The sequence below is a fragment of the Zalophus californianus genome, chromosome 10 (assembly GCF_009762305.2).
Source record: "Zalophus californianus isolate mZalCal1 chromosome 10, mZalCal1.pri.v2, whole genome shotgun sequence".
NCBI lineage: Eukaryota > Metazoa > Chordata > Mammalia > Carnivora > Otariidae > Zalophus > Zalophus californianus.
Genome location: NC_045604.1, coordinates 42102162 through 42129609, shown reverse-complemented (window position 1 = coordinate 42129609; position 27448 = coordinate 42102162). Strand labels below are relative to the sequence as shown.

The 27448-nt window shown below is 47.5% G+C and overlaps 1 long non-coding RNA gene across 2 annotated transcripts in view; it reads right to left on the bottom strand.

Moving 5' to 3' along the window:
• Window positions 1-27448, bottom strand: part of LOC113932988 — an 88563-nt gene that overhangs the window by 13382 nt on the left and 47733 nt on the right. The window contains exons 1-4 of one of the 2 annotated variants that reach the window (XR_003523195.2): window positions 26656-26810; window positions 25908-26004; window positions 22332-22426; window positions 21235-21380 (exon numbers count right to left, since the gene is read on the bottom strand). This is a non-coding gene — a long non-coding RNA (uncharacterized LOC113932988). Of the gene's footprint in view, window positions 1-21234; window positions 21381-22331; window positions 22427-25907; window positions 26005-26655; window positions 26811-27448 lie in introns of those variants that run through there. The other variant, XR_003523194.2, reaches the window with a different exon arrangement.

Here is a 27448-nt window from a genome sequence, read left to right as displayed (position 1 = left end):
AACAAAGTCGTCCCACAGTGGGCCAAAAAATGCCAGGCCCTTATATCTCCACCTTGATCAATTACTAGATATGGGCCACTCCTGGAAGGACAATCTGGAAGGGGCTCTCTGCAGCTGAGACTATCCATGAAGGAAATGACACCTGAAGACTACGTACTAACCACACTCCCAGAAGCTGATTCAACAAGGCCTTCTTTGAAGGTGGAGCTCCATGTCCACCACAGGCCCTTTTCCCTCCTAAGCAGCCAGTCTTACTGGCCTACAAGGCAAGAGATAAGATGATTTTTTACAAGGAAACTGAGCCATGATAAAGTCCTAAGATACTGACATCTGGAGGTCTGCCAGGAAATTGGCAATAGGGAGGCCCACTGGTCAAGAAATCTCTCAGAAGTTCCAAAAAGATTTAATATCTCTCTCCTTTATATGAAAAGTTAGCCAAGAATTGCAAGACATTTGAAGAAATCCTTAAACATGGCAGAGAAAATCCAAAACAAACAGAAATTTAAAAGGTATTTAGAGGTAAAAGAGACACTGAAAGAAGCAGAAGAAAACATTTTTTTTAAAACTGTAATTGTGTCCTCAGGGAGATAAAAGATATTACATTCAAGAAACAAGAATATAATGCTGGGGGGGGAAGTAAGACTGATCGATAATGATTTAGGGAAAAGAAAGAACTTTTGGAAATTAAAATACAATCAGGAAGTAAAAATTTCAACAAAAGTGCTAGAAGTTAATATTGAGAAAATCCCCCAAGAAAAAAATCAGATCATTCCAGAAGGGCCAAAATCTGAATAATGGGAACTTCCAGAAAAAGAGAACAGGAAAAAATTATCAAAAAAAAAAACCCCAAAATTTCCCAGAACTGAAAGTTTTAAATTTCTAACTTAAAATAGCCCACTGCATGCTTATCTGAAGGTATGAAAAATGACCCAAATCAAGGCATACTGTTTAAACATAAGAACACTGAGGACAAAGACAGTATTCTGAAATCTTTCAGAGGGAAAATCAGATCACATACTAAAAAAAAAAGTAAGAATAGCACCGAACTTGCGTGCAACAACTTGGAAGACAGTAGAGCAATGCCTTAAAAATTTGGAAAGAAAAATTATCCAGCTTAGAATGCTGTACTCAACCAAACTATAAATTAAGAGTAAACATTAGATATAAAACAAGAATACAAATCAGACATTCAAAACTTCTATAATTTTATCTCTCATGCATTCTTTCTTAGAAAACTACTGGAAGATATGTCACAGCAAAATGAAAGAATAAATAAGAAATAAATAAAGACATAGGATCCAGAAAATAGGCTCCAACACAAGAGAGAAGCAAAGGGAATTCCCTAAAATGATGATAAATGTTAATAGCTATACGGTAGAACTAGCCGGAAAACTGATTAGAGAAGGTATTCAGCAATCTCCAGAAAACTTTCCAAAAGAAATAATTGGAAGGAACTGATAGATTTCCTGATAAGATTAACTATGCTGCAATGAGATTTAGGGTTCTGTAGGGTGGGAATTGATTAATGATAGGTACTGTATTTGGGTAAGCTAATCTATAGAAACAAATATATCCCCAAAAAATCAGTGGTTTAGAGACAAGTTTATTTCTTTTTGGTGTTAACAGTCCTGGGCAGACATTGAAGTTGGTGATAATTCTCGCCACACATTCATCAGTGACCCTGGTTCATGGATGCTCTGCCATCTTCAAAACATGCCTTCCAAGGACACCCTAATTGTCACCTTCCCAGTCAGCCAGAATAGGGGGTGGAGGGAGCATGGAGGAGACTAGAGGAGGTTTTTATGAGCCAGGCCTGAAGGCAGCACACATTACTGCCATTCATAGGACCATACTTAACCAGAAGATAGACTGGGAAAGGTAGCCTAACTGAGATCCAAAGAAGGGCATAATGGATTTTGGTGGAGAGCTAGTAGTTTCTACTTTAGATACAGAGAGGGATAGGATCCACTTTGAGGGGCCTGAAGCTTATATAACTGGGGGGTAAGGGGGCTTATTTAATGAAAAGAATATAAAACCACAAATACAAAATGTCTAGGGTCCCTACCAGGGCCTTTGAAAGAGACATGTGCAAATAAGAAACCCTGAAGCTTGAACTCCACTAGCTTCACGGAAATCTGCCCCTAGACATTATAGCAGCTGTTAACACAGTTAGGCCCCAAAGAAACCCAGAGGGGCAGAAACTCAAACAAGATGGCAGCCTATTTCTTTCTTATGGTAAGGCACTCATCTCCAATCACATTGTTCTTCATTCCTCAACATGTGACTTCTACCTTAGAGTCTTAATTGGCTGATCTTGCTCCTGCCATCACATTTGCATTTCTGTAGCAGAATGGAGGAAAGGTAAAGAGGAAGGTACATTCCTACCTTTAAGGGCATGTCCCGGGTATTGCTATATCTGCTCACTTCCTATTGGCACAACTCAGTCACAGTGACCATACCCAAGGGAGGCTAGGAACCGTAGCTTTAGCTGGATGGCTCAATGTATACCTACAAACTCTCTTACTCCAGAACAAGGGGAGAAAGCTATGTTGGGGCACAGCTAACTGTCTCTGCCACAGGTACCTGGAAAACTAAAACTAAGCAATTTATTATTCCAAGAGACATCTAAGTTATATAATGAAGCAAATATAGTCATAATCACCATATGGCTTGGCTGGGAACAATTTTGCCTAGATCAACACACTGATTTTTTACTTAACCAAACATTGTAAGAGAGCTATTAGGAGAAGATGGAGGGAGAGAATTGAATCTGTTGAAAGGGACAGGGAAATGGATGGAAAAGCTAATCATTAGTCTTGACGGAAAGTCAGTAGATAATGCCTCAAACTGAAAAATCAAGAAGTAGTGATACGCATATGCCATTTGGAAGTATGGAAGCTAAACATCAGAATCAACAACTAAAAGCGTTGAAAGAGGTTGCCTCTGGGAATCTGAGATAGAGAGAGGTAGAATGGGGACTGATGATTTTCATTAAAATCCTTGCAGTGCCTTTAACTTTTAAATTCATATATATACATACATATTTGATGGAAATAAGAATTTAAGATATGGTATAGCTGTAAAAGAAATGCTGCATAGTTAAATAATATTTAAAGTTCTGCTAATTTTCAAGAGTCAATAAGCCTAACTTTAACCAATTTTTCTACTTTCTATCTCTATCTCTATCTATGACCTGAACTCAATGTTTCTAAAAATGTAATCAGTATATCATCTACAAGAATAACCCAGGGAACTTGTATTAAGTACAGATTCCTAGACAACGTTCCTCAATAATTCAGCAATTCAGCACACTGAAGCTTGAGAACAACCTCCACACTTCAAGCCTTGGCTCCAGCCAAGCTTGTCTTGCACTTGTTTCCACAAAATCTTTGGCATAGTCCTATCTTCAAACTATTCTATTCTTTCTGGGGATTCTGCCCACTTTCCCCCAGCCCCCTCTCCTTGCCTAGATAAGCTCTTCCAGGTCTCTGTAGAGTTCCTCTGATTATCATGTGACCAGTAGGTAGAAAACCACAAGGGATGCCAGCCCTGTCTGCTGACTCAACTCCAGTCCCATCTGTGCCCTACGCTGCTGCCCATCCTGCTTTGTAACTGCCATTTTATCTAGTATGGGGCTGGTCCCCTCATTAATAGTAGTTGACCAGTTGGTTGATGGCTTGGATTCACGTGAGTTATGTATTGGGCTAGGGGATGTTACCCATAAGGTAATGCTGACTTGGCAGCTTAAAGGGCCTCTCCAGGTAGTTTCCTGTGGCTGCTGTAACAAAGTACCATAAACTGCATGGCTTAAAACAACACACAGTTACTCTCTCATCACTCTAGAGGCCAGAAGTCAGAAATCGGGTTCATGGGACCAAAATCAAGGCATTGGCAGGGCTGTGCTCTCTGTGGAGGCTCTAGAGAGAATCTCTTCCTTGCTTCTTCTGGTTTCTGGTGGCTGCCAGCATCCCTTGGGTTGTGGTCATATCACCGCAATCATCAAGGCTAGCATCTTCAAGTCTCTCTGCTCCATCTTCCCATCACTTTCTCCTCTGTGTCTGCATAATCTCCCTCTGTCCCCTCTTACAAGGATATTCGTGATTGTACTTAGGGCTCACTCAAAATATCTAGGATAATCTTCCCATTTTAAGATTCTTAATTTAATCATATCTGCAAAGACACTTTTTCCAAATAAGATAATATTTGTAAGTTTTAGGGATTAGAACCTAATATCTTTGGGTGCCATGATTCAGCCTACTGCAGGCAACGTCTTAACCCACAAAACTGCCTCACCAACAAATGCCTCCAAACAGCATTTGGTCAAAGTACCTTCAGGTGGTTCTTACAGATCCATCTCTGGAAGCAGTGGATCCAACTCTGGCTGCATTTGAGAATCACCTGAGGACTTTTATCAAAATGTGTTACTCAGATTACATCGTACTAAAAAGCTTCTGCACAGCAAAGGAAACCATCAACAAAACAAAAAAGCAACCTACTGAAGGGGAGAAGATATTTGCAAATCATATATCCAATAAGGGGTTAATATCCAAAATATATAAAGAACTCACACAACTCAATAACAACAACAATGGCAAAGCCACTTAAAAATGGGCAGAGAATCGGAATTGACATTTCTCCAAAGAAGACATACAGATGGCCAACAGGCATATGAAAACATGCTCAAGATCACTCATCATCAGGAAAATGCAAATCAAAATCACAATGAGATATCACCTCACACCTGTCAGAATGGCTAAATTCCAAAACACAAGAAATAACAAGTGTTGGTAAGGGTGTGAAGAAAAAGGAACCCTCTGCATTGTTGGTGGGGATGCAAACTGGTACAAACACTCTAGAAAACAGTATAGAGTTTCCTCAAAAAAATAAAAATAAAACCATCATATGATCCAGCAATTCTACCACTGGGTATCTGTCTGAAGAAAATGAAAACACTAATCAAGGGAGGCCTGGGTGCCTCGGTTGGTTAAGTGTCTGCCTTCAGCTCAGGTCATGATCCCAGGGTCCTGGGATCAAGTCCCAAATCAGGCTTCTTGCTCAGCGGGGAGTCTGCTTCTCCCTCTGCCTGCCACTCCCTCTGCTTGTGCTCTCTCTCTCTCAAATAAATAAATAAAATTTTAAAAGAAAGAAAAAACACTAATCAAAAAGATATATGTGGGGTGCTTGGGTGGCTCAGTCTGTTATACATCCAACTCTTGATCCCAGCTCAGGTCTTGATCTCAGGGTTGTGAGTTCAAGCCCTGCACTGGGCTCCACGCTGGGCGTGGAGCCTACTTAAAAAAAAAAAAAAAGATATATGCACCCCTACGTTTATTGCAACATTATTTACAATAGTCAAGACATGGAAGCAACTTAAGTGTCCATCCGTAGAGGAATAGATAAAGAAGATGTGGTATATATACACAATGGAATATTACTCGGCCATAAAAAAGAATGAGCTCTTGCCATGTGCAACAACATGGATGGAACTTGAGGGCATAATGTAAAGTGAAATAAGTTAGACAGAGAAAAACAAATACCATGTGATTTCACTTATGTGTGGAATCTACAAAACAAAATAGACAAACAACAAAACCCAGAGATTGGAGGTTACCAGAGGGGAGGCATTTGGGGGGAGTGCAAAATGGATGGAAGGGATCAAGAGGTACAAACTTCCAATTATCAAATAAATAAGCCATGGGGATGTAATGTCCAGCACAGGGAATACAGTCAATAAAATTGCATTAACGTTGTATGGTGACAGACGGTAACCAGACTTATTATGGTGACCATTTCGCAATGTATACAAATGTCAAATCACTATGTTGTACACCTGAAACTAATATAGTATTGTATGTCAACTACGCTTCAATTAAAAAAAGAGAGAAAGAAGAGCTCCACACAGAAGACAAGAGTACACAGGAAAGCCCCGAAGAAGGAGGGAGCTTGGTGGTAAGAGGAACTCACAAGAGGGCTATGTGGCACAAGGGTAGCTCGAGCCCAATGGCAAAGGCCATGGCAGACCTCGATGGGCTCTGCTTAGAGGTCATGCTTGAATATGCATTTTATCCTAAGAGCAGTGGGAAGAGCCTACGGGGATTCAAACAGAGGGTTCTCCTTACATTTGACAAAGCTTACTGTGGCTTTTCATGGAACATGGCTGGATGAAAGACTGGGATCGAATCAGAAAAACTATGTTGGACGCTGCTGTTCCAGGGAGTGATGTGAACAGTTTGGGCCAGAAAGTTGTCACAGAAGATGGAGAGAAGTGGATGGATTCACTTGGAGATAGAACAGATTGGCACTTGGTGGTAGATTCAATGGGGGCAGTGGGCAAAAGTGTCACTGAGGGAGAAAAAAATGACAAGGATGACCCAAGGTTTGACTTCTGAATGGAGACCATAGAGAGCTGTGAAGAAAAGCAGCATTAGGGGAAAAGATACAGAATTTGGTTTTGGATATGTTAAGTTTGAGATGCCTGTGAGTCATAGAAATGGAGAAGTAGGAGGTTAGCTACATAAGCCTGGGACTGAGAAAGAGTTCCTGGTCGGAAATAGAAATTTGGGGCTCATTGGAATATGAAATGGCATGCTGGAGCTGGCTTATACCAGCTTGGGAGAGCTGATGGTTAATTTTTCATGAATTCTGTGAGCCCGTTGTTAAACAAAGCCATTATTAAAACATAAAATTGTATAAACATGATTTAAAAAATAAATTATATTAAAGAAATATCTTGCTTAAGCTCTCACCCCCAAAGATTCTGATCCTATTGCCTGAGGTGGAGTCTGGGCATGGGTCCTTGAAAACTCCCAAGCGATTTTAATGTACAACCCAGTTGGAGAACTGCAACACAAAGTGTTTTGAGGCACCAGGAGGCGGCCCCTGGTCTCCTTTCAGCAGCCGGAGCTCAGCCTCTCTGGCCTGACTAGTCAACAGACCCGGGAATCCCAGAGGCCCTCTGAATCCTGGATGGAGAGGCGGGCTGACAGGAGGGGACCAAGTAGAAGGGCTCAGTAGGGTTTGTTCTTTTCCAATCTGGCTGCCTGGAGCCCCCCACCCCCACCCCCACCCTGCTCCTTCTCCTAGAGCTGGGCTGGCACCTTGATCCTCCCAGCACAGATCTAATTCACGTTCTTTCAGTAAGAAGGGAATGAAAAGGAGACAGGGCCAGCGGGAGACCCTGGAACAGAGGGGTTACTGAAAAGCACGATTGTCAAGCCCACCATGTTCTATCCAGGAAAAGAGTTTCACAGATCTCTGAGTATATACACCCTGGAACTGTCCCACTCCAGTCTCATTCCCCACATTCACTCACACACACACACAAAACGTACACACACGTACACAAAAACTTACACCCAGCTGCCTGTTACGGGTTGGCACCCTGGCCCACCTCTGGGAGAACAGAAGTACAAGAGATGAAGCTGGCAACATAGGAAGACACCAGCCAATTGTTCTATACCACACCCTGTATTCAAAGGAGCATTTCTCAGACTCCAAGGACAGGGCAATGCCAGAGACTAGAGTGTAATCCTGAACAGTCCTGAGGCCATGTCACAGTTTCCTGGGAACACGACCCATTTGGCATTATAGAGCACAAAAGTGACCACTGGGGCTTAGAGTTGAAAGCTGCAGCTGGTGACCAGTTAGAGGTAGGAGACCGTTACTGAAAGGTGGAGTGGCCACTCTGGGATTGGCTTCCTGCTTTAAGGCCATTTACTTGGTCTCAGACCCCCAAGGCCAAGAGTCTTCAGGGTTCAGAGTTTAAGAGCATGGTTGGAGACCATATCCCACCCTTGACGTTAGCCCCCATGCTGGGACGGCCACCAGTCCAGTGTGCCCATCTGAACTATACAAGGAGGCAGACCTGGATTGGGAAACTGGACTTCTGTCCTCAACACACACACGTATGGCCTGGAACAAGTCACTTCACATCTCTGGGACTCCAATTCTTTACCTGCAAGATGAAGAGTGGGACTCAAGGTCCTAGGTCCCTTCCCGAACTAGGCTTCGGTCAATCAACTTTCTTTCTTTTTTTCTTCTTCTACACAATACACTGAGTTAATTTGTCAGAGTTCTGGTACTTTGCTAACTCTTGAAGTGTCTCTGTATCTGTTAGCTACCACCAGCAGCTGCTGCTTACCAGCCACAAAGTCCCAGTGGCATACAAACTTAAACAATCATAGCTCACACTGCTGTGTGGAGGGGCTGGTGTAGGCTGCTCCTCAGGCATCTGCAGGTCTGCTGGCGGCTCTCCAGGCTGCTTGGCCAGGGCCCCTGGGCTGGGGCAGCTCTGCCCCAAATGTCTCTCTTCCTCCTCTCATCAACCAGCAGGCCGGCCCAGGCATGTTCTTTCCGGGGAGAGAGCAACAGGACAAGCAGACGCGAGGTTTCTTGAGGTCCAGTCTGGAAACTACAGTCACTTCTACCTTATTCTATTGGCCAAAGTAGGTCACGTGACTAGTTCCAGATTCAAGAAAGAAGGAAATAAAATCCATAGTCACATGGCAAAGGGCATCAATAAAGAGAGAGGGATGACTAGGAGCCATTAAAGAGATCTACCACAGCCTCTCTGGGACAAAAAGAAATACTACCCAAGTCAGGCCAATGAACCTGAAAGAGGTTTTGGTACAATTAGCTGTTTTCTATGAACATATAGGCTCTGCATCCCCCTGATGGTAGAGTCTGGGAGAGAACACTTGACTACAGAATCACCATCTTGCTCTGCTCCAAATCCCAAGGTCTCTAGGCCTCTTGGGGGCGGAGTCCAGGGTGAGAAGCACCTGGTCCTCATGGACTAGTGGAATAAGGCAGCAGGATCTGTACTGGCGTGGACACTTTGAAGGCTCTCAGTACCTGATTTGACTGGAACTGAGGATGATGGATTTGATTTTGGGGGAGGAGGAAGATCCGGAAAGGGAGGGTGGGCATTGTTTCCTGGGGTTCTGCAAAGCTCACAAAACACCACTGTGGCTTGACCCCAGCATCAGAAAAGCCAACTTCCAAGTCCAATTCTGCCATTAACTAGCCAGGGGCCCCAGGTAACTTATTCAACCTCTCCAGTACCTGTTTCCACATCTAGGAAGTGGAGCTGATAGTATGCGCCTCGGAGACCCAAATTAGGTCATTTATATGAAACAGGCTTTGCTGAGTGCAACTAATTATCACCCGCAGGTTAGTGACACCCACCACTCTGCGGCCTGAGCATCTCTGCCCATCCTGCTCTGGGGTGGAAGCGAGAGTTTCCATCCCCTCTCCAGACACTGCCGGTCCCGCTTCCCATTCAGCTCTCAGGCCTAGTGTGCTGTCTGTTTCCAGGCTCCACTGAAGCCCTCTGCACCATTTTAAACATTCGAGGGCTGTTTTCCATCTCCCAACTCTCCGGCTGCCCTCCTTGCAAGGTTGGGCCCCTGGCTGCAACACCCTTGGCTGGTTTAAATTTGCCATCAGCATCTCTTCACTTGATTCTTCTGGTCTGTCCCAGCAGGTTGGCCGCACACGCCCACATTAAAGGTCAGCTCTTGGATGGTATTATGGCTGAGCTGCTGGAAAAAGCCTCAGAAGCTGATCTCCCTTTCTCTAGCTACTAAATCATTCTTTCATCCACTGACTCCCAAGTGAGACCCTGGGCCCTAAAATGGGGCTGTTCCCTGTCACCTCAGACAACGGTGTCTTTAAAAATCTCATCTGGACTCAGCTCCCTGAATGATCTCCACCTCCCTTGAGATGACAAACCACCAAATCCATTCTGTTGGCCTTGTCGCCTGTCAAATGCTCACACTTGGAGGCCTCAGGAAAAGCTGGGGCTGTGACGGGTAGTAGGGGGCCTCCCACATGGTATTTTCCCAGCCATACAAGCAGCACCTGGTGCTCCCTAGCTCCCTCCTGGCCTTCCCAGACCTGCTGTAAGGGCCAGGGAGGGAGGACACCTACAGTTGAGTGTCTAGACAGGGGCCAGGGCAGTGAGCGAGGAGCCCACTGACCTGTCACCCAGGCCAGCTAACTGACCTGATCCAAAGATGGCCCCCTGTCACCAGGTGACCTCTCAGACTCAGGCAAGCCTCTCATAACCAAACTCTGGCGGGGGGGGGGGGGGGGGGGGAGTCCTGAGCCTTTTTTTTTTTTACCCCAAGACCAACAAATTGAATACTTCTGTCCTCCAGGTGATAAATATATATATTGAACCCCTGCCATGTGACAAGTAGGAATGGAACTGGGGATAATGCAGCAGTGACTAAAACGGACAGGGTCCTTACTCTCGTAGAACTCACTTGTGGGTCGGGACACGTAGGTGGCTCAGTTGGTTAAGCGTCTGCCTTTGGCTCGGGTTGTGATCCCAGGGTCCTGGGATCAAGCCCTGCAGGGAGCCTGCTTCTCCATCTGCCTGCCACTCCCCCTGCTTGTGCGCTCGCTCTCTCTCTCTCTCTCTCTCTCTCTCTCTCACCCTCTCTGACAAATAAATAAAAAAAAACTTTTTTTAAAAGAAGAACTTACGGGTGCCTGGGTGGCTCAGTCGTTAAGCGTCTGCCTTCAGCTCAGGTCATGATCCCAGGGTCCTGGGATCAAGTCCCGCATCGGGCTCCCTGCTCCTTGGGAGCCTGCTTCTCCCTCTGCTTCTCTCCCTCTCTCTCTCTGTCCCTCATGAATAAATAAATAAAATATTTAAAAAAAGAATTAAAAAAAATAAAAATAAATAAAAGAAGAACTCACTTGTGGGGAAGACAAAACATAAACAGCTAGAGCAAGCAATAATTAAAATTACTTCAGACTGTGAAAAATTCTGTTCAGGGAATAAGTACAGTACTGTGATAGAGTCTGGCAGAGCAGGGGCCTCTTGGCGATGGGTGATCAAAAAGGCCCTTTGGAGGAAGTGATAGATAAACAGAGACCCAAAGGATAAGGATCGAGAGGAATAGCAGGCAGAGGGGCTGCATGTGCAAAGGCCCTGAGGCAGGAAGCACTTAGTACATCCTAGGATGTGTAAGAAGAGCCATGCGACAAAGCAGAGCAAAAGAAGAGGACAGGAAGAGTTAAGGATGCAGGCAGGGCCAGCTCACGCAGGGTGGGAAGTCACATAAGGTGCCAGGTTTCTTTTAACTCATTGGAGGACTTCAAGCAATGGGCTGACATTATTAGTTTGGTTTTTTTTATAGCCAACATATAGCGTTGGCTCTAAAAAGTTATCATTAAAAGGCTATCATTAGTTTCACATGTAAAGTTCAAGGTTTTGAAGAGATCTCTACAGCGATGTGAGGAAAATGCAAGTAAACTTGAAATCAGAGCAGAGGAGGTTTCGGGTAGGCAGAAGGACCAGCTGAAAAGGGCCTTGTTACAGATTTTTACTTTTTTGCAAGAAATTAAAAATTAGATGGAACCATCTATCTAAAATGGTTTATAATTGTCTTACCTTGGAACAAGAGTCTAATTCTGGGTCCTACATGAGCTGTATCTCAGCTGAGTTCTTCAATTATATAGAGCAGAGAAGATATCTACCTGTTCTGTCTTTTTTAATTGAATAAGAGAGTAAATATTTTTAACTTTGGAAATATTTTAGGCATTATTATTCAACCAAACCGACAGCTATGTGTTGAGAAGTTTAGTGTGAGACATGCTCTGTGGGAAATACGAAGCTCTTTTTTGTGAAAGCTGCCCCCCACCCCCAGCCAAGGAGCTTATACTCTGACTTGGGGAGACAGCACAAAATGACATAAAAAGTTAAGTAACAGTCTGGCACTCAAATTTCAAATTCAAGACCAGCAACAGAAAAAAACACCATAAAGTTCTACATGGGAACTCACGAACTGGAGTTTAAAGAAATGCCCAGCACTGTTGGAAGTGGGGAGAAATCATGCCTGGCCACACCTGGACAGAAGAGCTTTGTGAGCAGCTGGCTCGGGGCGGGGGGAGAGCTTTGGAGGGCCACCCCCCCCAGGACTGGGAAGGCACTCCTGGGTGGGGTTGGGCTAGACCAAAGCACCAACAGTAGAAAGTACAGCCGTGTTTGCAGGCATCCTGGACACACTCCTGTCTAGTCACTGATTGTCACAAACACATCCCAAACACGTGCATATTCACATAAGCAGTGCCAGATCTGGATTCTGTGACACCTGAAGCAATTTCTGTGCCCTCTGCAAGAAAAAGAATACAAAATAACTAACATAAAATCAGGTACAAAAGAGCACATTTATTTTGAATAATAAATAATAAGTTATCGGAGACCTTTTCCAGACCTTATCTACCAAGATCTCTTTAAGCAATTTACCAGAATGCTTACATAGAAATAACTCTCTCCACTTAGAACATTCTTCAACTCCCAGGGCCTGGAGGCTCAGCCTCATAAATTCCACGGAAATCTGCCCCTGAGCACAAGCAGACTAGTGACTGACTTGGATTTAAGTTCCAGAGAACAGAGGAAGCTGGCAAGTTTGTGGGGCAGACCCTGGGGAAGGTCATCTTGCCTGCAGGCCAGTGAAACACAAAGAACCGTCACTGATACTACCAGGCCCATGAACCCTTCCAACGCATGTGTGCCTTTATGTAGTGGGTATATCCCTCATATGAACCCCAGCCTAGCCCCCAGTGCAGCCAGTGGCTCATCTCATGTGCAGGAGCTGTGCTTTTGAGTAATAGCTTTGGTGACAAAGCTGGGGAGCTCAGCAGGCCTAGCATATGAATTCACTGAGCACTTCTAGTTATCGGTAGATCCATGCCGCTTCAGGCATGGTGGGATCCAGGTTCTCCAACCAAGCATCAGGCTCTGCCGCTCCCAAAGTCTCATTTGTGCTCTGTAAACTGGGCTCCAAATTTGTAAGAGGGCCCTTTTTGACCTCCCCCCAGCCATGGCTGAAACTATAATTTCCATGGGTGTGCCCCCTGATGCAGAGCAGAGCCGGGGCAGAGGTGAGAGGATATCCCCCAGTTTGAGACACTTACCACCCATGAGTCATCATTAAAACTACAGTATCATAGACTGCTCCAGAAAGAACCTCAGAGGTCATTCAGTAGAGTGGGTTGCAAATGTTTGGTTGCTTTTTCTCCAAAATAACTCTCATCTAGAAGGCCAAATGAGCAGAGCAAGGATTCCCTCCATAACACTCCTATTCCATGTTCTTCCAAGGTTCCTTAAATCTGGCACTAAGACTTTACTTCTCATAATAGCCAAGGAGTCTGGTATTATTGATAATAGCCAGTCATTGGAGGACTCCATCCCATCCCTTGGATCACTGGGAAGAAGGCTCTGCCCTCTGTCCCCTCTTCTACCATTGCTCCTTGCAAAGAGAAGACCACCCTCCCCAACCCTCTTCTATTCCCAGACCAGGCTGTTCAGGTGATTGATTCACCAAGACATTCCTGACCACAGACACCCACCCAAGGCTATTCTCAAGGCTATAGATTTTTTATCTGAAAACAGGAGCCAACCACCCAGCACTACTATTATGTCAGCAGGCAAGACGCAGGCCTCCACCCCTCACTGGCCCTTGCTAGCCCCTCTCTCCCAAGAAGGACCACTCTGAGCCCCAGACTCACTCTCTCCTCTCCTCCATCACTACCCACCTCCAAACAAAACGTAGGTTGGGGACAGTGGTCCTCCCTGTGCATGACTTTTTTTGTCCTGAATCTCAAACTCTGTTAACAGACCTAGGGCAAGGAGGCCAGAATTCGAGAATACGGGAGAAAATAAAACTCAACCTCCTTCTTTGGAATCTCTCGTGACAGCCAGAACAAAGCACTAATTAATACATTAGTTAAAACATCAACTGATTGTCTTACCACCCAAATAAAATAAATAAAAGCAGAGCTTTCTGGCAAAGAGGGCCATTGTCCTATGCCCCCATTACCCAGCCCTCTGATCCCTGAGGGTCAGTGGTTTGACAACTGAGGGCTACATAGCCCCCACCTCTGCTCACACACTGTTTTACAGATGAGGACACTGGAGTGGTTTGCTCACAGTTGGCCAGCCAGTGAGACCCTGCCCCAGGCCACCTTTAGCCCTGAGAGGATCTCAGTTGACACCAGCTCCCATATGCCCGCTGAAGCCCCTTCCGCCTCCACAGGTCCCTGACCCCCATGCCCCCAGCAGCCCTCAGAGGAGCAAGGAGAAAGAAGCAGCAGGACTCAAAAGCTGTTCCTCAGCAGCTACCACAGAGAACAGGCTCCTTTACCCTATAAATGACGGTTCAGGTTTTTTTGGTTTTTTGTCTACTCAGGATCTGAGCCTGCTGAATAACTGGAGGAGATCAGGATCTGAGAGGGACGTATTCTATGCCCCAGCTCACCTGGGAGAGAACAGGCTGAAGTGTGTGCAAGCCACTCCAGGAATCTGCCAAGCAGAACCCCTCTTCCAGAAGCTGTCAGAAATGCCACCAGGCACTGGAAGACATTTACTTCATATGAAGCACTGTTCCCGGGGGAGGGGAAGGAAACCGTGTCGAGAGACCAATACCACCACATACTGGCAGGAGCTGCGTTGTCTGAAAACCACCGGTGGGATGTCTGGAATTCTTAATACAAATTCCAGAAAGTCCGAAGCCATCTGGTTAAGAGGTAAGAATTTAAAAGGAAATAAATATTTGGCTTTTGAGAAAAAGCATGAGGAAGCATCAGTGTGGTAAGAGAGTATCAGTCGGGATAGTGTAGGATATGCGGTGGTAACAGATAAATCAAAATGAAATTTTGAGAAGAAGAATCTTAATCCCAAAGGTCTGATGGAACAAAGACTACTTCTCATTCACAAAAAGGCTGCCACACATTAGGAGGCTCTTCTCCCTCTTGCAACTCTATGCTATGGACATATGCCTTCAACATAAGGGAAAAGAGGCAGAAATGGCTCCCATTCCTTCCACTCTCAATCCATCAGAAAGAACCATGCACATGTCCCCAGTGTAATGACAAGGAAGCCAGCCTAGTTCAGGAGCACATGGATATTCGATGACCACTAATTATCTCAGCCACATTAAACTCCCAGCTCTCTGCCCAAATGTCAGATCTTTCTCATAAAGGATTGAACTCCTCCTCCCCAAGTATTCTGTTCATCTTCCTTTTGGCCAGAGCTGTTGTCAAACGTGAACTGAAACACGTGTTCTGACAGGTGTATGTCAGCCCAGGTTTCACAAAAGCCCCGGCCAAAGAGCTATCACGTGACTTCTGCTTTCTTAAGTTCCCTTGTGGCAACAGCATATCCGAAAGCCTAGGAAATTGTGGCCCAAGCTGGCTTGTCCACCCAACGAATGCGTATGGGACACTCACTGTGTGCCAGGCATTGTGCTCTGTGCTGAAGAAACAACAGTGACTCAAATAGACAAGCTTCGGCTCTCAGAGAGCTTAGAGTCTAGCGGGGAACCATCAAATTACTTCACAAATAGTTAACTACAAGCGAAAGTGAGTGCTATGCACAAAGAGAATAGGGAGCCATGGTAGAATATAAGAGGACCCAATCTCACGCGTGTGGGTCAATGAAGATTTCCCTGAAGAAGTGATATGTAAGCTGAGCTAAGAAGGAGGAGTAGGGGAAAGTAGGCAAAGGGGTATGAGGTGAAGGGAAAAATGCTCCAAGAGAAAGGCACAGCATGTGCAAAGGCCCTGGGGAGGGAGAGACTGTGGAGTGTTTGAGAGCTTCAAGGTGGCCAGTGTGGCTAAAGCTCAGAAGGCAGGAGTGCTGCCACCCAGTACCACAAACCCAGGGGATGCAATTCATGTGGAAAACCATGTGTTTTATTTTTAAATGAGATCTTTGTTAAATTTGCTTAAGTACAAAGTAGTAGAGGTTGGCATTGGCTCTTTATTCAAAAGTGGGGGGAAATGCCTGTGGGTCCTTCTTGGTATTGGTACTAGATGGTTCACGTTCTGCCTGCCACCCCCCACCCTCGCAACTCCCACATGGTCTTCCCACCAAAGTTTAGGTCCCACCCAGACAAGCCCTCAGCAAGGCTTCCAAAGAAAATGTGCAGGCAAAAGATGCAAAGGACCAGAAAAAGAAGACTGAACAGTCAAGAAAGGCCTCCATACGGCCAACTGCTTTGGATGCCTCAAATCCCATAAACATCTCTTCAGGAGAAAAAATGGTGAAAAGAGAGAAATTAGGGTAGGCAGTTTATCAGGGGAAGCCAAACAGAAGGGCCATCCCAATGGCCCAGGAGATAGTGAGATCTGAATATAAATGAAGAGGGGGACTGGGCTGGCTGAAGAGGACCCAAATTTGGGAGTACCACCCCCCAGCCTAGGGTCTGCCACTGGGCACACATCACTCTCTGAGTGGTCTCAGAGGTCCTGGGTCTCTCTGCCCCCTTCTAGACTTCAAGGCATAACAGGCTCTGGCAAATTGCCCCCTGCCTAGATTTCCAGCTTCCTCACACCCTGCTGCTCCTCCCTTTCCCAGCTCTGGCCATCTCAGACCTCCCCCAGAGCATCTTCAAAGCTCTTCCCTGGCCCAAAGTATCCCACCTTCCCCTCTTCCTCCTCCTTCCTCTCAGCTCAGCCTTCTCCTCTCAGGAGACCTTCCCTGACCCCAGACAGGGGCAAGTCCCCCATTTTAGGACCCCTATGTTTCTGCTCTTCACCCTATAATACAGTAAGGACCCTTTCCTCCTTTACTTCTTCCCTCTCAGACCACAAGCCCCCCCAGAGCAGGGGAGCTTCTACATGATCTACCACCGTTTCCCCAGTGCCCAGTACAGTGCCTGACACATAGTAGGGGTTCAACCACTATTTCCTGAATCCAACTACAGAGCTAGGATTTAGGTATTTCAAAGCCAGGGGTTTGTGTCTGATATATTCACAGCTACTTCCCTAGCACTTAGAACAGATATTTGCTGGCTGGCTGGCTGGCTGGCTGGCTGGATAGATGGATGGATGGATGGATGGATGGATGGATGGATGGATGAATGGATGAATGAATGACCTTCTGAGCCAGAAAGGGCAACTTAGATGCTTTCATTTTACAGGTGGAGAAACAGAGGCCCAGAGAAACCAAAGACCTACCCACGGTTTCACAGCTCAAACAGTGGGCTGGGTTCCCAGTGCCAATGAGCAAAGTCATCTTTAAAAACACTCCGCCTGTCCCCTTTTTACAGAGGAAAACACATGCAGGTATTGATCCTTTCCAGAAGCAGCTGTCCAAGGTACTTCTGTACAGATGAATGTCTTTATTTGTTTATTCCATACTCTGCTCTAAAAAGAACTGGAGGCAGTTTGCCCACTGTAGCTCCTGTCAATGCTGTATTTCCCAAACTCAAGAACAAAACATGAAGGAAAAACAACTTGTTCAGAAAGAGGGGCAATAACACCTCACCCAGAACCAGTTTCCTTGGCCAGAGCAGAAAAGCTCCAGCAGAGAGGGCTGTCTCTGTAATCAAATTACCAAAATTAGTGACTAAGAGGAACAGAGCAGATGTGGAAGATTTCAATTTTGCTGGAGGATTTGGCACAATGTCTCAAGGAACTGAATTTGCAAAGTTCTTGCGTAAGAACAGTGTCACGTGAAATAAAAATCTGGCTGCAGGACCACAGTGGTGATAGCCACACCCACCAAGTGATGTTGTGGTCATTGACACAAATCTCCTCCTCCTCCTGATCTGCAAGGGGTGGCAGATGGGGCCTTGGGGGGGCGGGGGGGCTGCAGCCACAATGACAATGAGACACCATAGATTTCTATATAGCACCTAATTTTCTAAAGCCCTTTCAGCCATACCATCTTATTGGACCCTCACTATCAGAAGTAGAGGCTCAGGGGTTGCCTGGGTGGCTCAGTCGGTTAAGTGTCTGCCTTCGGCTCAGGTCATGAGCTCAGGGTCCTGTGATCCAGCCCTGAGTCTGGCTCCCTCCTCAGTGGGGAGTCAGCTTGTCCCTCTCCCTCTGCCCCTCCCCCACACTCATGTGTGCTCTCTCTCTCAAATAAATAAATAAATAAAATCTCAAAAAAAAAAAAAAGAAGTAGAGGCTCAGAAAAGGTAAATGACCTCCCAAGTTCATGGAGCATATGAGCAGCTGAAGCCCAGCACTAAGGCCCAAGGATTCCCACCCACTTGTGGTTGTATAAACATCAAGGGAGTGGCCCATCCTGGGAAGGACATTTAACTTTCAGGACACAAGGGCACCATATTTTTTAATGCCCACGTGGCACCAACTGTTACCCTGCTAGACCAACTAGCCCCCCTAATGAGCATGTTTTTAGTGACTGTTTCTTACAAGGGTCAGAGTAGACTCAAGTTAGTGGGGAAAGAGTACAGGGGCTCGTGTCCGAATCTAACTACAGAGGTTTCCCTAAAGAGCCTGAGGATTTTCATGAGCAATGTCGTATGCATCAGTCGCAGGGACCAGGTGAATGGGTGCAGTCAGATCTCAAACTGAACTCCTGATGTTCTCCCCCAAAGCTGGGCTCCCATCCATTGTTCTTCACCATGACAGATGCCACCCCTCAATTTTATAAACCAGAAACCTTAATCACCCTTGATGCCTCCCTTGCCCTCACTCCCAGATCCAGTCTATCAGCAGGCCCAGCTGACCCCCCCAGTACTATCCAGAGCCACCTTCTTGGCCCCATCCCACTCCTTCCACCACAGCCTAAAAGATCATCAGGTTTTGCTTGAAAAGACTCCAGTAGTTCTCGACTGCGGTCCTCATTCCCCTTCTCGCTGCTCCCAGTCTATGCCCCACACAGCAGCAGGAGTGAGCGCTTCAAAATGCAAACTTGGACACGTCGCTCACCTGCTTAAAGTGCTTCCGTAGCTCCCACGGCACACAAGGTCACACAGGGTCCGGCGTGGTCTGGCCCCAGTCTGCCTTCCTGGCCTCACCAGTGCTACCTCACCCCTTCACCCTCCAACCTGTAGATATGCTGGCCTTCTCCCTGCTCCTGGTTGGGGCTACATTCTCCGACCTCATGGTCTCCATGTGTTCTGCTCCCGCCATTCCTTGTCCCCACCTTCTGCCACCAACCAGACTCCTAGTTATCTTTGAAGCACAGCTCAAATGCCATGTTCTAAGGAAGCCACCCTTCCTTAGCTCTCCCAGCCGATCAGGTCCTCCTGACAGACACGGTCATAGGACCACGTGTTTAGCTCCTACAACACCTGTCACAGTTTAAATCAAACAATACTCCAGGATGATGGCCCATATTCGTTCATTCACCTCTTTATTCCACACCTGGTACATGATGAGAACTCAAGAGATGTTTTTGGGGGGGGGGGGAACTTAACGCAGCATCAACACAGCAGATGGGGAAACTGAGTCTCATTAGGATGAAGGATCTTGACAAAAGACATGAAATCTGCCAGGATTAGGCAGACCGTGGGCATCATCCCACCTCTGGAGATAGATCTGGGGAAAATGCCCTCCTGAAATTAAGTAAAATGTTTCTATTGAACAGGATTGAAGGCTGGGGGAAGGAAACTCCAAAACACACACAACACCAGACTTGGCAGTGAGAAGGACTAGCAAGGAAAAGCCCAGATCCCCATCTTTTCTCAATTATGCACTTATCAAGGCTGGGTAGACTATGGAAGAGTCAAAAACTAGGGCACTCAGGATAGTAACACAGCAGCTTTGGGCCTAAGGTGGCATGAAAGAGGGGGCAAGTTGGTGGGGGTGGGGCCCTGATTATGGAGTTGGTGAGCTCCCTAAAGCATCATCTGCTCAGCAAACATCTGCTAAGGGCCTATCATCCTCCTGGCTGAATTTCTGGAGTAAAAGCACAGTCTTTGACCCCATGGAGCTCAGAGCCTAGAGAGGAAACAGGTCTATTAACACTTCAGTGCAATTTAGTAGTAAGTACTAGAATAAAGGGCAACTCAGGGAAGGGGCTATTCGGAGACACTGCCACAGGGAGCTGCCTCTGACCAGGCAAGAAAAGGTGCCTCCCATTCTCAGCCTGCTCCCACCACAGCCTAGGGCAGCTTCTGTTGTTCTGCAGTAACATGCACAAACAAAACACCCAGAAAAGCAATGATTGTCCCCAAGGTGGCCCTTCCAGTAGCCAAAGCAAGACCAGAAGACTGTGAGGCCTCCTCTTCACATGCAGAGAGGTGAAGGAAAGTGAAAATGCCACCCAGAGGAAGAAAACTGAGGACAGAAGTCAGGAGGACAGCAAGTCAGAGGACATGAAGCCAGCTGGACCAAAGGTTGCCAGCCCACAAGGCTACACTGGGTTGGATAGTGTCCCCCAAAATTCATGTCCACTAGCAACCTCCAAATGTGACCTTATGTAATCAAGTTCAGACGTGCTCATATTGTATTCAGGTGGGCCCTAATCCAATGACGAGGGCCCTTATAAAGACACTCATGGAGACACAGGGAGAAGGCTACGTGACAATGGAGGCAGAGATTGGAGCAATGCATCTGTAAGTCAAGGAGCACTAAGACTGCCAGCAACCACCAGAAGCAAGGAAGAGACAAGGAAGATTTTCCTTGAGCCTCCCGAGGGAGCACTGCCCTGCCAGCACATTGATTTCAGACTTCCGGCCTCCAGAACTATAGAAGAATAAATTTCTGTAGTTCTAAGCTACTCAGTTTGTGGTAATTTGTCATGGCAGTCCCAAGAAATTAATAGATGGGCCTAGAAGACAAAATACATAATGTAATGGAGTGAACAGGGCTGTTGTCAGAGGTGAGCCCAGAGTGGACCCAGGTGCAGAGCACAGCCTACAAAAAAGGACAACAGTGACTCAGTGGCATTCAATTGCTGCCAAGAGGCAATGATGTTGCCAAATATGCCGATTTTTCTGCATAAGGGAAAAATCCATACTTTTACATGAAACCTCTGATTTTTGAATGTTAAGCCAAATGGAGGTTTTTTGTTTTGTTCTTGTGTTTTTGCTTTTTTGAATCAGCGTGGGCCAGATAAGGCCAGACCAATCTCCCCATTTTGCAGATGAGAAATGGAGACCCAAGAAACAAGGTGATTTATGTCTACTCAAGCGACAGCCAAGGCTGAAACGTACAGTGCCATCTACCACGCTGCACTCCGGCCTTCTGCCCCTGGGGCAGTAGATGAAAGCTCGCCCCACTCAGGACTCACAGCTCTCATGGAAGAGGTGACTCCTGAGCTGGAGGGAGTAGGCACAGACCAAGACACCTTCATCGTCCCAGCTGTCGTGGGGTCCAATGGTCCCTGCCAGCCTAGGTTCCTAGGAAGGAGCTGCACGAGCTCACAGCAGTCTCTGCCACAGAGGGGGAAAGGGATGGGGCCGGGCCAGCAGAGGCATGGGATGTGGGGACAGGAAGGGCAAGCTACAAGCGTCGCACCTCAGGAAGGGATAGGAAGAGCCTCCCTTGGCAGCATCTGTGAGATTCTTCAGCAATGGGCGTTTCCCACCAGGTTATGGAGCAGGTCGGCCGGATGGGGAGAGTCTGCAGTGAGCACCGAAGACATGCGAGCAAAGCAGTCATTGCTGGAGAAAAAGAGTGGCAGCAAAACAATGCCAATAAGATACCAGGGAAATAAACCAAGTTGCAATTACAAAAATAAATAAATAAGATACCAGGGCGAGCAGGCCTAGAAGCACATGAGAAGCGTGGCGCCGACTCTCCCAAGAATGCCATGCCTGTTTGGACAGATTTTTGCTCTCTGATACATGTTCCAAAAGCTCTTGGAAATGAGGAGAGAGGCCTACTGGGTTCTGTTTGGACAGTGTCTGCTGTGGTAGCAAATGTCAACAGCGCCCGCAAGCTGTTCCCTTGCATCAGTGAAGATGCCAGTACCCAGGCCAGAGCTACACGCTCAGAGATCTCACACCACCGCGCTCTGAGCAGTGTCTTCACTCATGTGGAAGGGGAAGTTTCTTGGGAGAGCAGGAGAGAAATCGTGCTTTTTTTCATGGTTTGGGGGTTTTTTTCGTCCTTTGACAAGATGCAAGGAAACCTTTGCTAAAAGTTTTTCATGAAGGGCAGCAGTGAAATTCACAGCACTGCTCGGATCCAGTAAGCCCATTACGCCATGTAGTTCAACAGCCCCTGGCCTCCCCACCTCCCGGGTCTTCCCCAGTGGTCTTCGGCCAGGCTCGAGGCCGGTGTGGGTAGGGGGAGGTCTGTGATTCCCACCAGGACCTCTGGCTGGTGGAGACACCCTCATGCCGGGCTGGCTTGCTGAGACCCCCTAACACACACACACACATACAACGTATGCATGCATAAACACTGCCCACACAGCAGCAATTAAAGGCAAAAAACAAGGGTAGGTCCGAAAGGACAGCAGCTCCTGTGTTAAAACATGCGCAATATGCAGAGGCACGCCTCTCTGCCAAGCCTAATCCCCCTGGCATCTGTGCCCTACTATTTGCATAAGTAAATGGCAGCTCATTAAGAACACATTAGTAGCTCTGTAACCATGTAAGGAAACCAACCTAGTGAACTCTAAGCCACTGGAGATTTCTCTAATTCAGTTTTGCAGGCTTGGAGGCATGAAGCAGAGTCTGTCATCTGCCGTCTATCCGTCCAGCTAGAAAAAAAAGAAGAGACCCTTATGGAAACACAGAAGAGACTTAATAAATATTTGTTGAAGAATGAAGGATGGTAGGCCCGGTTTGCAAAGGACAAATCTTACTAAAAATAGAGAAATGTTTGGACCACACTGGTTGGAGGAGGCATTTCTCCCACCTCTCGCCATCCACTGAAGGCTCCAGGAGAGTGGTTGCAAATCAAAGTCCTGCATCAAACCACCCGTTAGCATTTCTGACATATTGTCATGGGATAACTGATTCAGGAAGTCACAGACAGGGCCCAGGATCTGCAGTTTTAAAATGCTTCCCGGGGCGGGGGGGGGGGGGGGGGGGGGGGAGGTGCCTGGGGGGCGCAGTCAGTTAAGCCACCAAGCGACCGGCTCAGGTCATGATCTCAGGATCTTAAGATCAAGTTGCATGTCAGGCTCCTCGCTGGGCGTGGAACCTGCTTAAGATTCTCTCTCTCTCTCTCCCTCTCCCTCTGCCCCTCCCCCGCTTGCTGGAGCACTCGCTCCCTCGCTCGCTCGCTCTCTCTAATAATTAAATAAATAGATAATAAAATGCCTCCCAGGGATTCTTATCTGCTCCCCTGTTTGAGAACCATTGCCCTGAAGCCCTCCTCATAGTTGCTACTCCACAGAAAAAGCAAAATGGGCACCACCCGGGAGCCTATCGGAAATAGAGTCTCAGGCCCCGCGAAGACCTGTGGAGTCAGAACCTGCACTGGTGATTCTGTGCCACATAAAGTTGAAGGAGCATCAGTGTAGAGGCTGCTAGGGTGGACTCTGTGAGCCAGGTGGGCTCTCTGCCCGGGCGGCCCATCACCGGGGGTGTGAGACTTTGGTCATGGCCTCAAGTCTCACCCACCTGCAGGGTGTAGAGCCGTACTCAATGGCCAGCCTCGGAGGGCCTCGATCCCCGGAGGTGCCCGGATGTCCGAATCCCGGAACCCCCCGGAGCCCCGCGCAGACGTCCACTCTCCGGGTCTTAAGGGCTGCCTTCAGCAGCACAGGCTGGAAGCCTGGGAGTCGCAGGGGCTTGAGCTCAGTTCTCCGCTTCGGCGTGTGTCCCCGCCGCGTGGGACCCAAGGAGCCGGGACGGGGTAGGCGAATCCCAGGCTGCGGGGAACTGGGAGGGGCCTGTTCAGCCCTCAGCCCCGGCTCGCGGCGGGCGGGCAAGTTCAAGAGCAGTTTGTACCTGTCTCCGGCGCCCTCTGGAGCTGCCAGTGGTTTTATTATTCTAGGTCGGCTGCCGGGGAGTGGCCGACCTATTGACTTCTGGTGCCGTCAGTAAGACAGGGACCTGTGTCTGCCAGGAAAACAGCTACCCTGGTCCTCGCGCCAGCCCTGCCCCAGGCCTCCGCAGCCAGGCCCGGAAGGCAATCCCGGGTTTTCTCAAGTGCCTGCCCTCCCCGCCCCAGGTAGCCCTGCACTCTGCTCTGGGGGATCAGAACACCACCGGGGAGCGAGACCAGGCAGAGGCTCCCGGAGCCAAGCAAGTGCCAATTGTGAGGGTATTTTTAGCCCGGATCCCTCTGGAAAGGCAGCTCATGAAATCCTACCCTGTCAGCACTCGCTTCCTCTCTTGTCCCAGGAGGAGCGGGTGTTGCCTTGGTAACCCGCGGTGTGGATCTGCTGCTCTGGGGACACCTGTAAGTCACCCACAGGTATCTGGCCGAAGAACCCCGGCGGCCCTCAACTTCTTCGGGCTCTGGCCTCCTTTCTCTGTGCAGAGTCCCCAGGAACGGGGCCCCAAAGGCTCAGGAATGCAGGAAACCTGTGCAGTCCTCACAGTGGCCTCCGGGGAGACCCTGAGACTTTGGGCTTTCAAAGATGTTTACACACACACTTAACGCATTAAACGTGTGAAAACAACACGCAGTTAAACACGCATTAAAACAACACGGAGTGCCTACTTCAGCTCGGGTCTTTGCATTTTCACGGGATCCCCGCTTGCCAAGAACTGTTTCCTCAGCTTGTTGGGGACTTGATTATTCATGTGAGGTGATTCTGCAGGGATCCCACGGTCAGAACGCCAGTAGGCCCTGCCCTCCCCCCTCCTCCTCCTCCTCCCTCTGCTTCTCAAAGACTTTGACCTTGGGGGGGGGCACGTGTTGCTCTGAGTCCCACAATTACTAGGCGGTGGCACCTGATACAGTTCGGCCCTAGACCTCCGGTCCATTGCCCTTGCATACCTAGCTCACACCTCTCTGCAGTAATGAACTTCAGTGGTGTCAATGGGCTGTTATTGACCCTGCAGCCCACACAGGAAAGGCTGGGCAGCTGCATCTTTCCCAAACCAGAAGCGGGGCGGATATGCATCCCGCTGGAGCTGAGCAGCCTCAGGTTCGATTTAGCTGTTTGACCAACTGAAGAAGAAATCATCACCATCCCCATTCAATCAGTTGCATCCCGCTTTTGAGTCTGGTCACTTGAGGGCCTGAGACCATGAAAGATATTAACAGAACAAACCACAAAATCTTCAGTATAATCCCATAAATAAAGAATAAAAGTTTTCTTTTATTCTTCCATGATGAAAAGAGCTCTGTTGGATTTTTTTTTCATGGTTATATAAATAATACCTGTTTATTATTATTTTTTTAAATTTAAACACTCCAGAAAGGTATGGGGGGGAGGGGAAGTCAGGATCGCCAGCCACCCAGACATAACCCCTACCTGCCTTCGATGGCCAGCTTTCACACACCTCACACTTCTTGCATATAGACACGTGCAATTTGACATAAACGGGATTATATTACGGAACTGCAGTTTTCTTTCCCTCTGTGTTACCGAGTGTTTGTGAGTTTACCTCGTTGTCTTCTCATCCAACGTCCCTTCCCAGGTACCCAATGTCAACAGCCTGTCATATCAGCTTGGACTATCAGCCCATTGGCACCACTCCAAGTTCATTACTGCAGAGAGGTGTGAGCTAGGTATGCAAGGGCAATGAACCGGAGGTCTAGGGCCGAACTGTCCCCATGCTCATATCTGCCTTGACGGTGTCCTCCCCTGCCCCTGGGGACCATCTCACCACACTCCCAGAGCTAAGGCCAAAACTATTTCAGTCTCTGGTCAACAACCCGGGGAAAGTGATCCTAAGTCACTTCTGTGCTAGAAATGGTCCAACAGCTTTCCATCTCTCACCTAGATAATAACAAAGGCATTGAAATAATCCACAAGGTCATGCATGAGACCCCCCTCTCTCTGTGTCATCTCCTACTGGCCTTCCTTTGTACCTTCTGCCCTGGCAGTACCCCCTGCCACTGGGTCTTTGCACCTGCCATGTCCTCTGCCTGGCCCACTCTTTCTCGAAGTATTCACAAGTCTCCTTCTCATCTTCATTTTAGTATCACCTTCTCAGTGAGGCCTTTATTTGCCACTCCATTCAAAATTATACAGTCTCCCCCCAACATCCCTTTTCTCTCCCTTTTTTTTTCTCCAGACACCTTTCTCCAGCCAACATGCCATATATTTTACTTACTTATGATCCGCACCGCCCCACCAGGAGGCAGACTCGGTGACAACAGGGTTATTGATTCTGTCTGTGCATGGCTGTATCTTCAGCACGCAGACAGCACCTGCCACAGGTTAAGTGCTCAGTAAGTATTTGTTGAATGTGTGACTCAGTGATTGCAAGTTCCTCCTACAGCTACACTTTCAAGGTCAACTGGTTCCAAGAGCCTTGCTGTTCACAAGAGCAGGCAAATGACTTTCTATTTCTAGTGTATGCCCTCTGCCCTCAGACTCCAGAAGCAATAGGTCATTCCTCTCCAGCTGAAGTAATAGTTCAGATACTCCAATATGGGCTCCACATAGAACCTGGGGCTACCCATGCCTCTGAGTCCTTGAAACGGTCTCCAATGGGCTTCCCCATCAATGCCCCTTCCTCAAGCCCCTCCCTCCTATACACTTGCATAAGTGTGGCTTCTGTGTCTTTCTATGAAAGCCAGCCAGTCTTTCTGTTCAACCTTGGTTTGCTGCTGGCTGGTGGTCCCACATCATGGGCATCCGGGACTCTTAACCAACACTGCAGCTCACTACATCCCGCCCTGTCCCTGACTGCAGAGAGTAATCAAGAAATGTCAGCCTCCTTCCTAGGGCACGGGGGAGGTGACTACAGCAAATAGCTTGAACCTGTGGGTGGCTGGTTTGTCTTATGTTTTGGTTTGTGTCTGTTTGACCATTAATTATTATTATGTAATGTGGACTATCTTTTAAAAGCTTATTACCTGGATAACAGGGGCAAGGCAACAAATGTATGAAAGTTCAGCCTCGGGGCGCCAGGGTGGCTCAGTCAGTTAAGCGTCTGCCTTCAGCTCAGGTCATGATCCCAGGGTCCTGGGATCGAGCCCCGCATTAGGCTCCCTGCTCCGTAGGAAGCCTGCTTCTCCCTCTCCCACTCCCCTTGCTGTGTTCCGTCTCTCGCTGTGTCTCTTTCTGTCAAATAAATAAATGAAATCTTAAAAAAAAAAAAAAGAAAGTTCAACCTCTTTTGAATTGTAATCTGTTCCACAATTACTTGTGGAAAGTGGTGGGATTGGGGGTATTATTGGGGAGATAGTTGATCAAGGACTCCTTTGCCCCTGTTTTGAGACCTTCTGACATCTGACTAGAGAGTCTGTCTATGGAAAGAACACACATACAAAGAGACACACACGGAGACACACACAGACACACACACACAGCATTCACAACCCAGATGGCGGAGCCTGAGTGCCAAGCTGTCTCTGGCAAAAGGCTGCCTGCCTCCACTCACCCACCATATCCAGGATCAGAAGCACAGGAAACTAGAAATTTCTGAGTGCTGCCCTTGACCTTGCTGTTGGAACACTCTCTAGAAGCACATACGTATTCCAGCGGCCACCAGGGCCAGTCCAGCTTCTCCTCCCTGCTGCTCTCCACTGCCTCCTTGGAGAAGGAAGGCCAGCCCCCTCCCAAAGCCTTCTGCCCTCTTCTTCCAGGGAAAAGCTGCTCAGACTTGTCGACAGGGGATCAGGAAGGGAAGGAGACTAGGCCACCCCA